At 40.7% G+C, this 22,139-nt stretch overlaps 1 non-coding gene across 1 annotated transcript; it reads left to right on the top strand.

Annotated features, from left to right (window-relative positions):
- Positions 1-212: 212 nt before the first annotated feature.
- Positions 213-285, top strand: TRNAC-ACA (transfer RNA cysteine (anticodon ACA)). The gene has a single exon. It is a non-coding gene; the product is annotated as a tRNA-Cys (tRNA).
- Positions 286-22,139: the final 21,854 nt, after the last annotated feature.

The raw sequence follows: 22,139 nt of genomic DNA, 5'->3' as shown, positions 1-22,139 counted from the left end.
GAAATTATACTTTATCGCTAATGTTTAATACATGGATTGCCAAAATATGGTACTGAATACATCCTGAGGAAAGAAAGGAAGAAATAGATGCTGGTGCCCTCCTTTCTTTCTTTGCTTCATCAGAGTGTCTTAATCCTTTCAATTTATCAGAGTGTCCTAATCCTGACCTTAATCCTAACCTTCACCAGGTGGAGAAGGTTAGGATTTGGATTTTCCTGGTGGCTTAGATGGTAAAGCATCTGCCTACAATGCAGGAGACCCAGGTTCAATCCCTGGGTCGGGAAGATCTCCTGGAGAAGGAAATGGCAATCCACTCCAGTATTCTTGCCTGGGGAATCCCATGGACGGAGGAGCCTGGTGGGCTACAGTCCATGGGGTCACAGAGAGTCGGACATGGCTGAGCAACTTCACTTTCACCAGGTGTAGCAGATACTGTAGATGCCACGCCCCATACCTGCCAGACCCACTTGAGTTCACCTTAGGCACAGTTGGCAGCAAGCTAAAAGCTTCCACCTCTAGCACCACCACCGTCTCTCTTCTTCCTCCCGGTTCTCCAGCACCACAGGCGTTTGCTCTGCCAAAGACTGACTCCTGCAACCCAGAAGTCAAGGAGATGGAAAGCCGCCAAGACACCCATCAACCCTCGGGGACGGGAAGCTGGTGTCTTAAGTGCCGCAGCCGCGCTGCGTCCAGGCCCAGGATTCTGAGGTGTATCTCACCTGGCTTCTCTGAAGGTCACTATTGGGGTTGAGCCCAGAGCGGCATCATTATCACACTCTGCATCATGCTTCCGGGGAAGCATGCACCGTGCTTCCGAGGGTCAGCTCTCCAGAAAATGACCTGCGCTTAGTCCTTCCCTTGAGGGAACCCAAGAAGTCAGGGAAATGAAAGTATGTACTATGTGCTCTAGTTAACTAGTGCTCATATAATGGATACCCCTTTTGAAAAGATTTTTCTTTTGTATTGGATGTTATATTTTCATTGGCTGTCTGCAGTAGACTAGTTTCTATTTCTGAAAGATTCCTTTTTAATTTAGTTTTTAATTGGAGTATAATTGCTTTACAATGTTGCATTCACGTCTGCTATACAACAATGGGAATCAGCTGTAAGTATACATATATGCCCTCTCTTGAGCCTCCCTCCCACCCCCATTCCGCTCCTGTAGGTCATCACAGATCACAGAGCTGAGCTCCCTGCGCTCTTCAACAGCTTCCCACTTGTTGAAAAGATTTTGCAAAGAAATTTCATAATGAAAATACTGCTGATCTGTAAGAGCCAGTGAACAAGAAAATGACATTACTGACACTTTTCTGAATCTAAGAAAAACCTCTCTGTCAGCCAAATTGCAATATAAAAATAATGATAGTCTAATCAGATCTAACAGGAAGTGGACAAAAAAATAAAAATTGTTAATGGAAAATAATTGGGATCTCAGTCTGATACACAGAGGCAGAACAAAGGGAAACATAAGAAAGTACAGTGGGCTTCCCTGGTGGCTCAGGGGTAAAGAATCCACATGCTAAGCAGGAGACATGGATTCGATCCCTGGGCTGGGAAATCCCCCAGAGTAGGAAATATGAACCCACTGGGAAATCCCGTGGACAGAGGAGCCTGGCGTCTACAGTTCACGAAGTCACAAAACAGTCAGACATGATTTAGCAATTAAACAACAACAGGGAAGTACAATGGTTAAGAGCATGAATTTGAAGCCAGACTGATCTTATTCCAGTTCTGCCAATCATTAGCTGTATAAACTTGAGCAAGTCAGTTTCTCTGTTTCCCCATCTGTAAAATGGGACTAATAATTGCACCTATTTCAGAAGAAATTTGTGAAGTTTAACTAAGTTAATACAGCTAAAGCATTTAGAATTATGTCTGATGAGAGCAAGTTCTACGTAAATATTAGACAGTAGAATAATCTTCATGAAATGTTACGTGTTGAATAGATATTCATCTATCCCTGGTGGCTCAGCTGGTAAAGCATCTGCCTGCAATGTGGGAGACCCGGGTGCGATCCCTGGGTCAGGAAGATCCCCTGGAGAAGGAAATGGCACCCTACTCCAGTATTCTCACCTGGAGAATCCCATGGATGGAAGAGCCTGGTGGACCATAGTCCATGGGGTCGCAAAGAGTTGGACACGACTGAGCCACTTCACTTTCACTTTTTTTCACTTTATCACTGAACAAGTGCCTGATAATCTATATCTGTGTACAAAATTGGGCTATAGCTATTGCAGGGACTACTATGAAGTACAACACACACTACTTGACCTCAAAAGGGACAAGATAGGGTAAGAGTCTGAGTTAAAGCAGCAGGAATGGTAATGGACATGAATGAACAAATTTTTACGTTAAAAAATCAGAATACACAGGATATAGTAACCAATTAAATGCAGGTGTGAAAAAGAGATGTAAAAAAAGAAAACCTTTCCCCCATCCTTCAGCTTGTATGTTAGATAATCTGTGTTTTAAATGATGGAGGAAATGCAGAGGGAGAAACAGGCTTTAAAGGAAACAGACAAAGGATTAATCTCAAAAATATACAAGCAACTCCTCCTGCAGCTCAATTCCAGAAAAATAAAAGACCCAATCAAAAAATGGGCCAAAGAACTAAACAGACATTTCTCCAAAGAAGACATACAGATGGCTAACAAATACATGAAAAGATGCTCAACATCACTCATTATCAGAGAAATGCAAATCAAAACCACAATGAGGTACCATTACACGCCAGTCAGGATGGCTGCTATCCAAAAGTCTACAAGCAGTAAATGCTGGAGAGGGTGTGGAGAAAAGGGAACCCTTTTACACTGTTGGTGGGAATGCAAACTAGCACAGCCACTATGGAGAACAGTGTGGAGATTTCTTAAAAAACTGGAAATAGAACTGCCATATGACCCAGCAATCCCACTTCTGAGCATACACACTGAGGAAACCAGATCTGAAAGATCTGCACCCCAATGTTCATCGCAGCACTGTTTATAATAGCCAGGACATGGAAGCAACCTAGATGCCCATCCGCAGACGAATGGATAAGGAAGCTGTGGTACATATACACCATGGAATATTACTCAGCCGTTAAAAAGAATTCATTTGAACCAGTCCTAATGAGATGGATGAAACTGGAGCCCATTATACATAGTGAAGTAAGCCAGAAAGATAAAGACCATTACAGTATACTAACACATATATATGAAATTTAGAAAGATGGTAATGATAACCCTATATGCAAAACAGAAAAAGAGACACAGATGTACAGAACAGACTTTTGGACTCTGTGGGAGAAGGCGAGGGTGGCATGTTTCGAGAGATCAGCATCGAAACATGTATATTATCTATGGTGAAACAGATCACCAGCCCAGGTTGGATGCATGAGACAAGTGCTTGGGCCTGGTGCACTGGGAAGACCCAGAGGGATCGGGTAGAGAGGGAGGTGGGAGGGGGGATTGGGATGGGGAATACATGTAAATCCATGGCTGATTCATGTCAATGTATGACAAAAACTACTACAATATTGTAAAGTAGTTAGCCTCCAACTAATAAAAATAAAAAACAAAAAGGAAATAGAATGAAATTTGATTTGTGTATTTCTACTGCCTATAAGTGGAGAAGGCAATGGCACCCCACTCCAGTACTCTTGCCTGGAAAATCCCATGGACAGAGGAGCCTGGTAGGCTGCAGTCCATGAGGTCGCTAAGAGTCGGACACAGCTGGGCGACTTCACTTTCACTTTTCACTTTCATGAGCTGGAGAAGGAAATGGCAACCCACTTCAGTACTCTTGCCTGGAGAATCCCAGGGATGGCGGAGCCTGGTGGGCTACCGTCTATGGGGTCGCACAGAGTCGGACACAACTGCAGTGACTTAGCAGCAGCAGCAGCAGTGCCTATAAGTACAGATGGACCTGGAGTTCAAGAGAAAGGGACAGTGGAATTTGAACCGAACTGATCATTGAGAGCATAGGAGTCATTGACATCACCCAAGGGAGACATTGAAAAGAAGAAGGAAAGTCCAACATTTTAGAGAGAATGGGAGGACAAATCAGGAAGTCATATAGTTAGAAATGTAGAAGAAACAATTGCAGATTATCATGGAAATGAAGGATGCAGAAAAGTCCAAAGTTCCAACAGTGGCAACTGCTGTGGGAAGACAGAGTAGAATGAAGACTGACTGTAAACCCATGGATATGATGACTAGGCTATGACTGGCTGCAAGAAGTGGTTAGAGACAGTGCACATTGTGCATTGCAGCAGTGATATAGACAGCATCTCCAGGAGGAAACTAGACTTGCTCTGTTGCCACCCACTCACTGTTTGAGTGAGCAACACACAAACATTCTCTAAGCCTCTGTGTTCTCATCTGTATCAACGGGCTCCTGATGATACCTACCGCATTGGATGCTTAGAAGACGTAAATCAGGTAATACATGGAAGCTGCACAGTGCCTGGTGCACATCACTCACTCAAGGAATATTAACTATTGTTGTTATTAATGCTACTATTGCAGTCAGTTAAAGAGAAAATGGGGAGTTAGGACATGAGGGCTTCTCAAGAAGTCTACCAGAAAGAGGAGAGATGTGAATCATTCACTAGAGTAGGAAATAGCGCCAGGAAGGAATTTTTTTAAATTTTAGGATGGAGAGAGGCTTGTGCATGTTTTTAGGTGGAAGAGAAAGGGCCAGTAACTGAATAAAAATACTATTGTAAGAAGCAGAGGGTTCTTTACTTAGATCAGATTGTTTCATAATGGATAAATTTCACAAAGAGATAATATGACAAGTTCAATAAATCAATAACAGAAAGTAATATTTGAGTTGAAACATCGATGGGTAAATCTAATTTATGAAAGCACCTGCAATTTGTTGGCTGTTCTCAAGCAAAGTAACTTATTTCCTCCATGGAGCACTTTCAGTTTTTCAATTTGTAATTCTTTACTGCTTCTGAAATGAACGTGAATTCTTAAAAGATGTGGCTGAGAGTCTGGACAGGTCTACCTAGATCACCTCGTTCCAACAGTTTTTCTAGTCATGTGAGACTTGAAAAGAGAGACAGACAAACACCTATCTATCTCAACGAATCAGGCGGTCAATCCCCAAGCAGATCTCAGGTTTGGGAATTAGCATCAATAAGACCCAGTGGAAAATAGTGACTACTTTGTTATCCATAAATATTCATCAAGGAAGTCAAATAGCCCCTGGCAGTAGATGGAGACCGGTGGACCCACATGATCAAAGAAATGGGCAGAAGGGAAAACGGAGAAAAGTACAGAATACTTTCGTCTCACTACACAGCTTGGTTAAAAAATAGATGCTTCCAACATTATTATGTTTTAAAAAATGTGATGAACCATTCTGCCTGCCAGATGCCATTTTGAGCTTTACCAGAATCATCAACTTGTCATGCTGAAAGTTTAGAAAAACTTAACAGCTACCTTTTCATGATCCATTTGACCCTGCACACAAGTGAAGAAGGTCCTAGTAACCCAGTTCCCTAGGCCGCTCCATTCCCGGTAGTTCCTCTTTCCAAAAGAGCTCTGGTCTCCTGGTCAGTGGAGAGAGTGGTGGGGGCCGTGTACCCGGCCAGCCTTCTCTCCCTCAAGACAACAGCAATAGCACAGGACTCAGCTCACTTGAGTGAAAACGTCTTGGCTGAATTCTCACTTTCTTCTTGGCCAAATAGTGTTAGCAGGAGAAGAATCTAAAAGACCTATTTCCAGAGAGTTGCTGATTTCTGATAATGGTTTATTATGATATCCCTTCAGGCTATTTACATTTGAGCAAGAGAAAGCTTTGACTCTGAAGATAGGAATTTAAGTACTTTGGAATGCTCTAGGGGAGACCTGTAAAGACTTAGGCCTCTTCCCAGCACTTTACCAATTATATCGTATAAACAGCCTACTCTTAGCTCCATAGATTCTTGGCAGGCAACATGACTGAGGATACTAAGAATAATAACCATGTGACCAGAGTCCCAATCCTAAACCCTTTCTAGAAAGAAAAGTCTTTGTGATCTAGGAAATCAAGGTGAATTACCTCCTTCCTTTATGGGGCTCTCATCATGGATTAGCCGTGACAATTAAATGTATCTCGTACTGATTTTTTTAAATATGTTGGTTAAAAATATATATCCCCAACCATTATTCTATTCTGAGAAAAGAAGAAACAGGAAGAATGAGGTTCATAGAAACTATACTCCATAAAAGTAAATCCTCAGGCTGCCTTCAGGAGATAGAGAATTGTCACTGATGAAAAGTTTAGCATACAAAAGAACTGAGTAATACTTATAAGTCAGGTAGTAACATTTGTGGAAAGGACAGTAGGCTAACTGTTGTGGGCAAATATAAAGGCAGAGACAGTAAGAAACTACTAAATACATGACAACAAATGTGAGACACAGGTATTACCCACTGCAGCTATGTGTGTGTGTTAGTGAGAATCGAGTGTGGTTGAAGGGCATAATAAAGTAATCAAAGCAGGCGAAAACGTAGAAACTCCTGTCTTTATATGGGGCAGTTTCACTTATAGTTTTTTGGTAATTTTATTCTCATATCTACCCTAAAATATTGAAATAAATATTAAATTTTATTTTAAAAATTAAAATAAACATTAAAATACTAAAAACTCAAACAACAAGATTCTACTGTATAGCTCAGGGATATAGTCAACATCCTGTGATAAACCATAATGAAAAAGTATATATAAAAGAATGTATATATATATATGTGTGTGTGTCTGTGACTATACATATAAAACTGAATCACTTTGCAGTACAGTAGAAATTAACACAGTGTTGTAAATCAACTATACAACAATTTAAAAAAAGAAAAAAAAAAAAACAAAACACCCTGAAAATTCAAGTGCAGCAGAGATCCAGAGAAAAGAAAGGAGGCTGTCTGAAAGGTCACACAGCAGGGGGACAGTTAGGGAGAGAGATGGGGGAGAAGTCAGGACAAAGCTATGCCATTTAGCATCATTATTGGCTTAAGCACAATTTTATTATACTGTCTATTTGTGGAAACTTAAGGTTATTCAAGTCATAATAATTTCTTGTTCATTTACAAAACATCTTTTTTCAGTTTAAGTATCCACCACTCCTGTGTGTTTATCTCAGGATAGTCTCACATTTGTTTGAAATGACATATATAATTATATATATATATATATATACACACACACACACACACATACTATAGTATATGATGTATATAGTTATATATTAATATATAGTTATTAATGTTACTATACTATCATGTTCTGAAATTCACTCAGTCATGTCCTATTCTTTGCAACCCCATGAACTGTAGCCCACCAGGCTCCTCTGCTCATGGAATTCTCCAAGCAAGGAATACTGTAGGGGGTAGCCACTCCCTTCTGCAGGAGATCTTCCAGACCCAGGGATTGAACTCAGGTCTCCTGTCTTGCAGACAGATTCTTTACCATCTGAGCCACCAGGGAAGCCCTACTATACTATAGTATACCGTATATATAATATATGTTAATATGGCTGTAAGTTATAATAAGTTATGTTATATAACTATATATATATATATATATATAGTTATTTGGTTTGTGTTGTTTCTAATGACAAGGTTAAACAACTGAAATGTTCGTCAGCAGAAAACTGAGTAAATTAACTGCGGTCCAGGGAATTCCCTGGTGGTCAAGTGATTAGGACTTGGAGCTTTCACTGATGTGGCCTGGGTTCAGTCCCTGGTCAGGAAACTGAGATCCCACAAACCGTGCTGCACGGCCTAATACATGAAGTAAATGAAATTAAAAGTAAATCATTGTCCAGCCATGCAGTTAAATACTATGTACCTGTCAAATAGAATGAAGCATCTCTCCATTGATTTGGAAAGATCTAGGACTGTTGGAAAAAAGAGGTACAAACCGTGTGGCTTAAAACAATGGAAATGTATTGTGTCACAGTTCTGGATGCTAGAAGTCCAAAATCAAGGTGATGGCTGGGCCCTACTCCCTCTGAAACTTAGAAAATGGTGCCTTGCCTGATCTTAGCTTCTGGTGATTATTTGTAGCAAAGCCCTGGCATGCCTCAGCTTGCAGCTGCATCACTCCATTGTCTGCCTCTGAGGTCAGTCATCACATCACAGTGTCACCGTGCATGTGTGTCCTCCTCCTATAAGGACAACAGTCACATTGGATTAAGGGCTAATCTACTCCACTATGACCTCGTCTTAACTTTATTTACATCTACAAAGACTTTACTTCCAAATAAGGTCACTTCCTAAGATACTGGGGGTTAGGAGTTCAGCATGTCTTTTTGGAGACCCAATTCAATCTATAAAAATATCCAAGATATAAGTTAGGTTTTTACCTGATTTTCTCAAAACAAGGTACAGAGTATGTAACACCTTTGTGTAAAAGAAATGCATACGCAGTGCTGCTCTCAGTCGCGTCCGACTCTATGACTCCATGGACGACAGCCTGCCAGGCTCTTCTGTCCATGGAATCTTTCAGCCAAGAATACCGGAGTGGGTTGCCATGTCTTCCTCCAGGGAATCTTCCCAACCCAGGGACCGAACCTGGGCCTCTTATGCCTCTGCCTTAGCAGGCAGGTTCTTTACCGCTAGCGTCACTTGGGAGGACATCTCACTGTTATCCTCTATTCATTTCTGCTTTTCCCCCAATAACTCTTATCAAAGGTTCCCTGACACAGGCTTTATTTCACTTTGCATCATTTAGATCCTGTGGGAAGACAGTCTGATATTCCAGAGAGTTTCAAGGAGAGGTAATGCTGAGAGATTAAGATCTAGAATAGAGTTGGCATGGGAAGAAAATACCTCCTCCTCAGAATTAAAAGGAGGTCTTTTCCAGGTCCAAAATTAGGAAACCTACTGTTGACACATAGATGGAGAAACCTAGCAGGCTACAATCCATGGGGTCACAAAGAATCAGACACAACTGACCAACTTCACTTTCACTGTTGACAAAAAATGTTCTAAACTGTATTTTGATGCAATTTTCTCTGGAAGGAATAAAAGTATGCTGTCTAAATTGGATTGGTAAGAAATAAATTTGAGAAATACTTATCATTATCCCCCTGTAAAGGATTCACAATTCATATTATCATAGTTAGGACCGTAAGGAGTCCTTATCGTAAAGAAAATTGTTGAACTTAAGAGTTTATAAAATGTTCTTGGCCCCCATATGATTTTCTTAAAGTGTTCTTGCAAATCTGAGATTCCAGTTTGGGAAAACTTACCATAAATATTTCTACATCTCATTCACCAAGAGTTTGCAGAGTCGTTTGAGAAAGGAAGTGTTTTAATAGAAATGAAGTCATCTGAGTGGATGAGATGGACTATTTCTGGGAGCATTTATTTATTTAACAAACATTTATTGAACACCATCTAGAAGAATAAACTAGACTAAGTATTTTTTCATAAAACATAAGGATTTTATAGATTCCTTTATTAATATGAATCACTTTGTAATTTTGTTTTAAAAAATTGTAGACATTTTCTGGTATATTCTCCTTTACAGAATATTCAGGTTAATTAATATGAGAACACACTAACTTCATTTATTGTCTCAAAATGCACCAGATTGTGAAGACATGGAAGTATTTATGTTTCAAATATACAGTACAGTGGATGTTTAGTTTTAGAATGTGTGCATGTATGCTAAGTTGCTTGAGTTGTGTCCTACTCTTTGCAGCCCTATGGACTGTAGCCCGCTAGGCTCCTCTGTGTATGGAATTCTCCAGGCAAGAATATTGGAGTGGGTTGCCGTTTCCTCCTCCAGGGGCTCTTCCCAACCCAGGGATCAAACCCATGTCTCTTACATTTCCTGCATTGGCAGGCAGGTTCTTTACCACTAGCACCACCTGACTTACTTAAATGAATAAAATACAACAGTAGTGTTAATGACAAATAGAAATTATCTAGGGCCAGAATAAGACTTTTGATTAAACACAGCAAATTGAGCCTGTTTATTTCTGTACTCTCCTAAAACTCCTCATCAATGGCAGCAATGGAATAAAAAAAGGAATAAACCCACTATGACAAAGAGAACAAGGTAGGTAATAATAGCAGCCAAGAGATATCCACATGGTTCTAGAAGGTGCAAAGTACACGACTGAATAGTGAGATTTAGTTCAGCAGAGAAACGGAAACCCAAATGCCAGCAGTGAGAGATGCCCCCCACAAGAAGTGGACCAGCTGAACCATAAATATTGTGAAGCTCCAAGATAGGAAGATGCTGGTTATCCCTGAAGAACCAGGGTGTGGGGTGGAGCTAAAAAGTAGAGAATTGGTTGAATGACAGTAAGTGACAATAAGACTCCAGATGCCCTCTGCAGCCAGTAACATCAGGCATACCCTTCAGCGTCTGGGAGAAGGCAGGATGCAGAGCCAGCCTGATCCTGAGGCTACTAAAGCCTAGGCCTGGGGCTGCCCACACCCGGGTCCCTTCCAAAGCCTTGTATGTAATTGTGCTTCATTATTTTATTTTTATTTTTTTGGTCTGGAAGAGGGTCCTCCAAATGATGCAAGCTTGAGACCCCACAAAACTTACATCTGTCCTAGACAGGGTGGAGAGATTGAACCAGAAGACACCATTTTAAAAACAAGGGTTCAGTTCAGTTCAGTCGCTCAGTCCTGTCCAACGCTTTGCAACCCCATGGACTGCAGCATGCCAGGCTTCCCTGTCCATCACCAGCTCCCGGAGTTTACTCAAACTCATGTCCATCGAGCTGGTGATGACATCCAACAATCTCATCTTCTGTCGTCCCCTTCTCCTCCTGCATTCAGTCTTTCCCAGGATCAGGGCCTTTTCCAGTGAGTCAGTTCTTTGTATCAAGTGGCCAAAGTGTTGGAGCTTCAGCTTCAGCATCAGTCCTTCCAATGAATATTCAGGATTGATTTCTTTAGGATTGACTGGTTGGATCTCCTTGTAGTCCAAGGGACTCTGAAGAGTCTTTTTCAACACCACAGTTCAAAAGCATCAATTCTTCGGTGCTCAGCTTTTTTTATAGTCCAATTCTCACATCCAAGGGGGAATCTTTTTTTTTTCTGAACTATAGTTGATTTACAGTGTTTTAGGTGTACAACAAAGTGATTCAGTTATGCATATACATATATATTTTTAAATTTTCTTTCAGATTCTTTTCTCTTATAGTTTATTATAAGATATTGAGTATAGTTCCCTGTGCTACACAGTAGAGCCTTGTTGTTTATCTACTTTATAAGTAGTGTGTGTATGTTAATCTCAGACTCCCAATTTTATCCCTTCTTGCCCTTTCCCTTTTGGCAACTGTAAGTTTGTTTTCTATGTTTGTGAATTTGTTAATATTTCTGTTTTGTAAATGAGTTCATTTGTATCATTTTGTAAAATTCCACATATAAGTGATATCATGTGGTATTTGTCTTTCGCAGACTTACTTTACTTGTTATAATGATCTCTAGGCCCACCTATGTTGCTGCCAGTGGTATTATTTAATTCTTTTTATTGCAGAATAATGTTAATATTCCATTGTATATGTGTACCACATCTTCTTTAGCCACTCATCTATCAATGGATATTTAGGTTGCTTCCATGTCTTGGCTATTGTAAATAGCTTTGCAATGAGTTTGGGGTGTGTGTATCTTTTCAAATTAGAGTTTTCATCTTTTCTGGGTATATTCCCAGGAGTGGGATTGCTGGATCTAGTTTTAGCTTTTTAAAGAACCTCGATATTATTTTCCATTGTAGCTGTACCAATTTACACTCCTACCAACAGTGTCAGATGGTTCTGTTTTCTCCACACCCTCTTCAGCATTTATTATCTGTAGACTTTTTGATGGCAGCCATTCTGACCAGTGTGAGATGATACCTCTTTGTAGTTTTGATTTGCATTTCTCTGATAATTAACAATATTGAGCATCTTTTCATGTGTTTATTGGCCAGCAGTATGTCTTCTTTGGAGAAATGTCTATTTAGGTCTACTGCCAATTTTTCAGTTGGATTGTTTGATTTTTTGATATTGAACTGTATGCGCTGTTTGTTTACTTTGGAAATGAATCCCTTGTCAGTTGCATCATTTGCAAATATTTTTCTCCCAATCTGTAGGTTGTCTTTTTGTTTTGTTTATGGTTTCTCTTACTATGCAAAACTTTTTAAGTTTAATTAGGTCCCATGTGTTAAAAACAAGAGGATTGTGTGAGAATCTACATGAAAAACATTTCCCTTCCATTCCTGCCACATCTTAGCTCCCAGAACACTATAGCCACACTATACTCCCAGGCAAGAGACTAGAAAACACTCCCAGCTCAAAGCCAAAGATCTACAGAAACTGACATTTACAGGGGCCCACCTGTCTCTTCAGGGGATTCAACTCTGACCCAGTCTCCCTACAGCAAAGCTCACTGGTTGACAACTCCTAGAGCTTAACAGCCTTACTTTTAGTATGAATAGACATTCAAGAATCACCAAAGAAAAGCCTTCAGCAAAATAGACAGAAAAAAAGCAGCAAGAAATTTCAACAATAAAAGTAAACCTTTAAAGAAATATCTTCAGGAAGAAAAGACAAAATACTATATTCATTTAAAAACTTTATATGTGCTCTGTCACTTCAGTAGTGTCCTACTCTTTGCAACCCTATAGACTATAGCCCGCCAAGCTCCTCTGCCCTTGGGATTCTTTAGGCATGATACTGGAACCGGTGGCTATGCCCTCCTCCTGGGGATCTTCCCAACCCAGGGGTGGAATCCATGTCTCCTACACCTCCCCCATTGCAGGCAGATTTTTTACCCACCCAGCCACCTGGGAAGTTCAAAATCTTTATGTATACACACACACACACACACGGTATACATAAGGGCATCTTTATGTATACACACACACACACACACACACACACATACACACACGGTATACATAAGGGCATCTTTATGTACACACACACACACACACATGGTATACATAAGGGCAGGGCTTCCCTGGCGGCTCAGATGGTAAAGAATCTGTCTGCAATCCAGGAGACCCAGTTTCGATCTCCGGGTTGGAAAGATCCTCTGAAGTAGGGAATGGCTACCCACTCCAGTATTCTTGCCTGACAAATCCATGGACAGAGGAGCCTAGCAGGTCACCATCCATGGGGTTGCAAAGAGTTGGATGCAACTGAATGATGAACACACACAAACACATATAGTATACATCCATGCATACTATATATACATAAATATACATATGTGTGTATATATACACACATATACATACACACATTCAAAAAATAAGACAAAAATATCGAATATTTAAAATATGATTGCAGGTGGATTGAAATAGAACATTGAGGAAATTTGATTGATAATAAGGACTTCAGGGAAAAAGTGTGAAGAAAGTGAAAGGAAATTAGAAATAATATAAGCAGATGTCCCAACTGTGAAAGTTTGAGTTTCCAAATTAAAATAGTCTACTAAATATCCAGTACAATAAAGAAATAAGTTAATAGTAATAACATAATAATAATGGCTAAGGTTTACAGAGCATGTTTGTGCCCAGCACGGTTCTAAACATTTTGAAGTATTCCTCTTATCCTCCCCAAGACCCTGTGATGGGGGTACTAGTATTATCCTCATTTTACAGCCAACAAAGGCATAGAAAAGTTGAGTACCTTGCAAAGTAGAGAGCTAGTTAAGTGACAGACCCAGCAGTCTGGCTCTAAAATCTGTGCTCCTAATCACCACACGTTTTTGCCTCTCAAAAAAGAAAAAAAAAAAAAAATCTTGCAAAACCCCAATTATTTAGAAAGTTTAGAACCCTAATTCTTCCAGGTCACACACCCAGGACGGGGAACAAGAATGTCATCAGAATTCTCAATAGCTCTCGATGCACACCAAGTAGCAATAGGGCAATCATTCCTGATTCCTAAGGAAAAATCATTTCCTGTCCAGAGTTCTAGACCAGGCTGTCAGCAAGGAGGAGAGTGGAATAAAAGCATGTCAATCATGTAAGGCTGCAGACATTCACTTCCTGTGCACTCTTTCTCAAGAAGCTACTGGAAGACCACAGAACGAGGAGGATGTGGTGTCCAGGAAAGGAGATGATGTACCAAAGAGCGGATCAGAGGGGAATCCTGGAAGGGGATCAAGGAGAGCCCTGGGTGAAAGCTGTTCTGCAGGCCTGGAAAGCTCCCAGAGAGGACTGGAGAGGGAGGACCTGGCTCTCAGGAGGGGTAATGAAAGAGGAGGAGGAGGAGGAAGAGAAACTGAGAGATTCGCTGTAGTACTGGATCATCTCAAGAGACATTTTCTAGTCCTGGCAGCATGTTTAGGAACGAATTCGTTCTCAGCACATGAAAAACTAAGTAAATGCAATAACAAGGCCCTTTGCGACTCAGAGAAAATAGTTGTACAGTAAGTGAAAGTTAATCGCAGTATAATTTATGCTGCAGTGTTGAGTAATATTTATCTAGTTACACCCATGCAAGCATCAAACATTTTATTAGAACTCTATTGGGTAAGTGGAGGAAGGGGACATGTATTCTTTCCTCTGCTTAATTTTTTCATGTCATGGATCACTTTCTGGAATTCTCCAATTATTTGGCTACTTGTCTGCTTTTTATTTTTTTACACCAGAATGAATGTAAGTTCCTAAGGATGGGGACTTGGTCTTATCCATTGATATATCCCCAATTATTTCCAGAAAGGAAGGGAGCAAGGCATGTTTAATTGAAATAAATCCCCATCCTTCAGATAGAAAATAACAGGCAATGTCTAAAATTGGGAAATCTTAAGAATATAAACATATTGTATCAAATAATACCAGTAGAAACCCATAAGATACTTGAAAACAGTTTCTTCTGGGGAGCAGCAGTTGGGAATACAAAGGGGTAAAGCAGGAGAGAGCTGTGTCCATTATAAGCTTTGTAATATTTTCTGGTTCTTAAATTATTAAATATATTACTTTGATAAACAATAATTAAACCTTGAAAAGAGAAACTAAATGGATAGTATAAAAATATGTACAGTAAAGTTTCATTTTACATTTAAAACATTTGTAGTAGTGTTTTAGAATGACTTACTTCACAACATTGTGTAGAATGGATTGAGTGAGGTAAGAGATTAGAGGAAAGAGAACTAGGAGGACTTTGGGATGGTTAAGATGATAGGTGATGAGACCCTGAACTAGATGGATACCTCTGAAATAGGAGTAGTGACATAGTAGAACATATTTTGGAGGTTTAAAAAAGTATTTTAAAAGATATCCAGGAATGACCACATATTCCATGGCCATCATCTATAGTCCATTCTCAACTAGTTTTTCAGGACTTTGGAAACAGTGAGTGCAATGCTTATAAATTAAACACTTAAAAGAAATCAAAGTTTACCCTGATTTGTAGCAATATTCCTTTCAGGACATTTTTGTAGTTCTGTTGTCCATGATAAACAAAGTATTTACAATGGTTTGACACACAGGCTAACTTTCAAAGCATGAGATAGAATTGCAGTATCCATATTGTACAACTACTTACAGTTTCACAAGTTTAGGACTTGGAGAAGGCAATGGCACCCCACTCCAGTACTCTGGCCTGGAAAATCCCATGGACGGAGGAGCCTGGTGGGCTGCAGTCCATGGGGTCTCGAAGAGTCAGACATGACTGAGCGACTTCACTTTCACTTTTCACTTTCATGCATTGGAGAAAGAAATGGCAACCCACTCATGTTCTTGCCTGGAGAATCCCAGAGACGGGGGAGCCTGGTGGGCTGCTGTCTATGGGGTCGCACAGAGTTGGACACGACTGAAGTGACGTAGCAGCAGCTTTCAGGAGTCAGCATCCTCTGATTTTAAGAAATCATCTGCCATATTCCCGATAAAGACCTCAAGTTATTTCTCAGCCCTTTGGAATACCAAAACACCCTGTTTTTCCTACTCTATAATAATTTACATTATTCTGCCTTGTATAATTTTGAATTGTTTTCATCCCTCTTATGATGAAGTCATTTGGACCAGTTTTTATACCATAGACATGCGTGCACTCAATATAGATTTTTTGAGTTGAATTGAGTATTCATCATTTGTAAGTGCTTATAGAGATTTAGTTATTTAGTTTGCTGAAGTTCCAATACTTTGACCACCTGATGCGAAGAGCAGACTCATTGAAAAAGACCTTGATGTTGGGAAAGATTGAAGGCAAAAGGAGAAGAGGATGGCAGAGAATGAAATGGTTAGATAGCATCACCAGCTCAATGGACATCAGTTTGAGCAACCTCCAAGAGATAGTGGAGGACAGAGGAGCCTGGCATGCTACAGTCTATGGGGTCACAAAGAGTAGGACACGACTTAGCAGCTAAACAACAAGAGGAGAGGAACTCAGTTTCCTCACTAAATAAGGAATTAAACTAGATTAATTGTTTTTACCCCTCTTGCACATTTAGAAACATCTTGAGACTTAGAAAAATTCTGATATGCAAGTCCAAAAAAAAGTCTGGGTAATTTTCTTAATTCCCCTGATGCTTCTAACAGAGATTGAGAGCTCCTGAGTTCAATTACAAAAGCTGAGTTTGATTCCCAAACCTGGTTAGGTATCAGAATCACTAAGAAGCACTTCTAAAAGTGCTTCCCTTCCAGCTCCAAACTCTGATTATGACCAAGGGGCGCTCAGACCACTGCTGTTGATTTTTCTCATACAATGAATTTGATTTAACAAGTTACAGAAGCAAAGAGCTTGCAGTGGGTGATCCACTTAGAGAAAAATATTAAGTTTGGGCTTGTGTACAAGGAATTGGGGTTTCCCTGGTGGCTCAGTGATAAAGAATTCTCCTGCATGCAGGAGACACAGGTTCGATCCCTGGGTGGGGAAGATCCCCTGGAGAAGGAAATGGCAGCCCACTCCAGTATTCTTGCCTGGAGAATCCATGGACAGAGGAGCCTGGTGGGCTACAGTCCATTGGATCACAAAGAGTCAAACACAACTTACCGATTAAACAAGAAGAAGAAGGAATTACAAAGTTGTAGGGAGAGTGTAACTCTCTTAATCTCTACCCTCCCCTGTAACATTCTTCTCTGTCAATACTGGGCTTAATTCCTGCCTGGAATGGAGATTTGGGATTTGCGCCAGTCGATACCTACAAGCTAGTTCCAAACCCCTAGGGAAACATGGAATAACAGTAATATATAACAAAAACAATAATATAACAACAATAACAGTAACTGTCATGCTTTTCTTTTTTTAATTCCCTTAATTGATCGATGGCTCTGCTGGGTCTTCATTGTCGCGCATGGGCTTTCTCTAGTTGAGGCGAGTGAGGGCTGCTCTCTAGTTGAGGTTTGCTGGCTACTCACTGGGGTGGCTTTTCTTGTTGCGGACCCCAGGGCATGGGCTTCAGTAGTTGTGGTGCTTGGGCTTAGCTGCTTTGCCGCATGTGGGATCTTCCTGGACCACGGATCATGTCTCCTGCGTTGGCAGGAGGGTTCTTGGCCACTGGACCACTCAGGAAGTCCCACCGTCATGCTTTATGCAGTGCTATGCTTGCAAAAGATAAGCATAGATCTTACTGAATGGTAAGCATCGTCACAGTTTCCTCCTTACACCACATGTTGTACTTAATACTACTTTCACTATGAGTAAATGTATGAGTTACTAAATAACAATGTTTCTTTAATCGTACAATATAAACTCATGGAAGCTTCATGACAGTCAGATAGGCTGGGAAAGCCTGACTTGGCACTTGAGCAAACTGAAATTAAAACTTGTAATAGCCGAGCCATGGTCTTTCTGTCACCTGGACCCAACACCAGTGTTCCTTCTGTTCTAGTATATCCCTCTGTCTCTTTTGTGGATAGAGTGGAAACTTTTCTTCCTTCAAGAACGTCAGATTTGTGGGGCTTCCCTGGTGGTCCAGTGGTTAAGAATATGCCTGTCAGTGCAGGAGACACAGGTTCGATCCCTGGTCCGGGAAGATTCCATGTGCCGCGGGGCAGCTAAGCCCATGTGCCACAACTACTAAAGCCGGAGTGATGCGCGGCAGCGAAGACCAGTGCACCTGAAATGAATTAACTATTTAATTTTAAAAATGAACAATGAAAAACAAAAGTCAGATTTCAAGTTCTGAATGTGCATTTTACTTCCTGATGAACCCTTGTCCTTGAAGAAGAATGTCTGGGGTGCTAGATATTCCAAGCAACCGAGGCGATGCAATTTGTATAATAAATTTATATGTTACTTGGGCTTGTCTTTTTTCCACGTGGAAATCACTTTGTTTAAAAACTACGAATTTCCTATCAAACTGCTTAACAGCACCACTGTGAGTTTGATTTTTATTTTATCAACATGGAGAAGCGTTTGACAGGCTAGAGTCAAAGGTTTGTTTTTCCATCCAGGTGTCACTGGTGCTTAATACCTGGTTCTTGAAAAGAATGATGTCATCTGTGTTAGCAGTCATGACACATACACCACGCTCATCCTGTGTACAATTTGACCTTGCGGAGCTGAAAAAACAGAAAGATTGTATGTGGGAAAAAACAAAAGGAGACTGAGATGATTGTACAGAGGGGTCTAATTACAGGTATTTGAAGCATAAAATCATTGTTTAGAATCTCTTTGCAGAGAAAAGCTTGTCCTCTACCAGCTGTATTTTTTCTGTGCTCTTTTCTGCTGTTGTGGAAGTCAGCTTCTTTGTTAGCCTTCCAGTGTTTAAATAGACTGGAGCTATATTTTGAGAGACAATTAGAAAAACTCTAGAGTGCTACCAAAGGTTGCAAAAGACAAAAGAACTTTTCTAACTAATCCTCCTAGTTTTACTTCATTTTATTTTTTTTATTGGAATATTGTTGCTTTACACTGCTGTCAGTTTCCGCTGTGAAGCTAAGTGAATTTGCCATACATATGCCTATGTTTGGATTTCCTTCCCATTTAGGTCCCTGTGCTATAGGGAAGGCTCTCGTTAGTTATCTATTTAATACAGTAGTAATTTTACTTCATTTTAGAATGCAAGATGGAAGAAGAGAAGACCTGAATGGGTAATGGTGACCCTATTTCTAGCCCTGATTCTGCCACAAATGTGATGTAAACCCTTGGGCGCATCACCTAACTTCCCAGAGCATGTATCTCCTCTGTGTGAAATGAAGGCATGAGACCAGACTTGTTCTTCCTTCTCAGCCCGCATAGCCCATAATGCTGTGTCTCTACAGGTCTCAGGTTTAATCTTCTTTCCACACTGAACATGTCTGAAATCTCAAATTTTATGTGGATCCTCGCCTGAGACATCATTTTGCTGCCACTAACACCGTTTTTTTAAATTGTGGTCCTCAAGCTTCCTTCTAACAGAATCATCTGGAATGCTTATTTAAAATGCAGAATCTTGGGAATACCCTGACGTTCCAGTGGCTAGGGCTCAGCACTCACTGCCAGGGCCCAGGTTCGATCCCTGGTTGAGGAACTAAGATCCTGCAAGCTGAGCAGCAAAACAGACAAACAAACAAGCAAACAGCGAAACAGAATCTTGAGCCTTGACCCAAAATCTTTAGGATGGGAACTAATGTATAGCAGGGTGACCATAGTTAACAGTATTGTAAAGTTCTCACCACACACAGATATGTATACACACACACACACACACACAAAATGATAGTACTATGAGGTGTTAACTACCTGATTACAATAATCATTTTACAATATATATATATGTGTATACATATATATAAAATCATTACCTTGTAAGCCTTAAACTTACACAATGTTATATGTCAATTATATATCAATAAAGCTGGGAAAAATAATAGTCTGAAAAAGTCTGTAGAATGGGAGGAGGGATTTAGGATTGTGTCTAGTGGGCTCTGAGGAGATCCCTATTTCCTCTCAAGTTTGAGAATGACTGTGAATCCAGGAATAAACTTTCAAAGAAGGGAGGGAAGGCTGACAGTAGAAACTAGTCATCGCTACCTAGCTTTGGATGTGGCGGAAACAGGTGGGGAGGGAAGAAGGGTGCAGTCTGGGTGGTGAGGATGCCCCTGGAGAATGCATCTCTCTGCTCTCATTGTCACCCTGTTTTCATGCTTGAATGGACCGAAGTGAAGCACTGGCTATGAGAAGTGTTATGTAAAACTACCCCACAGCTACAGCATCACCATGGGTACAGTGGGACCCTAGCTTACGTTTTCCATAATACTCAAAACCAGATGAGTAGGTTGAGGTTCTGTTTTATGAATGAAGAAATGCCCTTCCTCAAGAAGCCGAGAGAAAGCAGGTAAATGGTGACCATTTCAAATTTCTGAAGATTTTTTTTCATGAGTGGGAATAAACCCTTTGGTGAATCAAAATATATTCTTTCACACTGGGGATTTTGCTCAAATTTTCTTTATCCTGGTTTGGGGACTGTTATTCAGAGCATGTAGGTGAGATTATTTGTGAGACTACATGGAAAACCCATACTTGGTCAGCGTGATTTCCTACCATGGGTGGATAGTTCTGTAATGATTATCTCTGTAGGTTCTGTGACAACGTTGTCTTTATAGCACAAATACATACAAAATAGAAAGACAAGGGAAAATTTCATCACTCAATGTCTTAACTTCAGACAAGTTTGAGATCAAGCCTCAGGGAATCCAACTCATCTCTTGATAAACCGGGTATCCCATGTTTGAGGAACCCTGACATGCCTAGCATTGGGTGAAGTTCAAAATTCCGTATCTCTTGAGTGAAAAGTTGATCAAAGAGAGGAGCTTCTCTGGCTAGGATCTTTCGGGAACTACAGACATGTGAATAACCCCAGCACAGGGTAACATTGCAGGGGAAAGCCAAGCAACCTCAAAGGACCTAAAGAAGGCTTTTGATGAGGAGTGGCCACAATACAATAGCAGCACTCTGGCTTTGCACTGGTTGAGGAGTGAATCTCTACACTTGTGGTAAGCAGGCTCCTGGGGCGAACTTGCTCCCACTCAAGTTCAAGTGGCGTCTTGGTGGAAAGGAGAATAGAAGTATAGGGGAGGGAACCTTCCTGGTGGCCCAGTGGTTCAGAATCTTCCTTGCAATGCAGGGGACTCAGATTTGAACCCTGGTCAGGAAACTAAGATCCCACATGCCGGGGGAAACTTAGCCCACATGCTGAAACTGGAGAGAAGCCTGCTTACCAAAATGAAGAGCCCACAGCCACAGCGAAAGATCCCACATGCTGCAACTAGAGAGAAGCCTGCTCACCAAAATGAGGAGCCTGCCAGCCACAGCGAAAGATCCCACATGCTGCAACTAGAGAGAAGCCTGCTCACCAAAATGAGGAGCCCACAGCCACAGCGAAAGATCCCACATGCTGCAATGAAGACCCCGTGAGCTGCAACTGAGACCAGAACACAGCCAAATTTGTTCAGTTACTCAGTTGTGTCCGACTCTTTGTGACCCCATGGACTGCAGCATACCAGGCTTCCCTGTCCATCACTATTTCCTGGAATTTGCTCAAACTTGTGTCCATCAAGTCAGTGATGTTATCCAACCATCTCATCCTCTGTCTCCCCCTTCTCCTCCTGCCTTCAGTCTTTCCCAGCATCAGGGTCTTTTCCAATGAATCGACTTTTCATATCACGTGGCCAAAGTATTGAAGCTTCAACTTCACCTCAGTCTTTCCAATGAATATTCAGGGTTGATTTCCTTTAGAATTGACTGGTTGGGTCTCCTTGCAGTCCAAGGGACTCTCAAGAGTCTTTGCCAGCACCACAGTTTGAAAGCATCAGTTCATCAGTGCTCAGCCTTCTTTATGGCCCAAGTATCATATCCATACATGATTACTGGAAAAACCATAGCTTTAACTAGACAGATGTTTGTTGGCAAAGTGGTATCTCTGCTTTTTAATACACTTTCTAGGTTTGTCATAGCTTTTCTTCCAAGGAGCAAGCATCTTTTAATTTCATGGCTGCAGTCACCATCTGCAGTGACTTTGGAGCCCAAGAAAATAAAATGCGTCCCTGTTTACTTTTTCACCTCATCTATTTGCCATGAAATGATGGGATCGAATGCCATGATCTTTGTTTTTTGAATGTTGAGTTTTAAGCCAGCTTTTTCATTCTGTTCTTTCACCTTCATCAAGAGGCTGTTTAATTCCTCTTCATTTTCTGCCATAAGGGTGATGTCATCTGCATATCTGAGGTTATTGATATTTCTCCCAGCAATCTTGATTCAAGCTTGTGCTTCATACAGCCTAGTATTTTGATGA

The sequence above is a fragment of the Dama dama genome, chromosome 28, assembly GCF_033118175.1.
Source record: "Dama dama isolate Ldn47 chromosome 28, ASM3311817v1, whole genome shotgun sequence".
NCBI classification, from domain to species: domain Eukaryota; kingdom Metazoa; phylum Chordata; class Mammalia; order Artiodactyla; family Cervidae; genus Dama; species Dama dama.
This window is presented reverse-complemented; position numbering and strand designations above follow the sequence as displayed.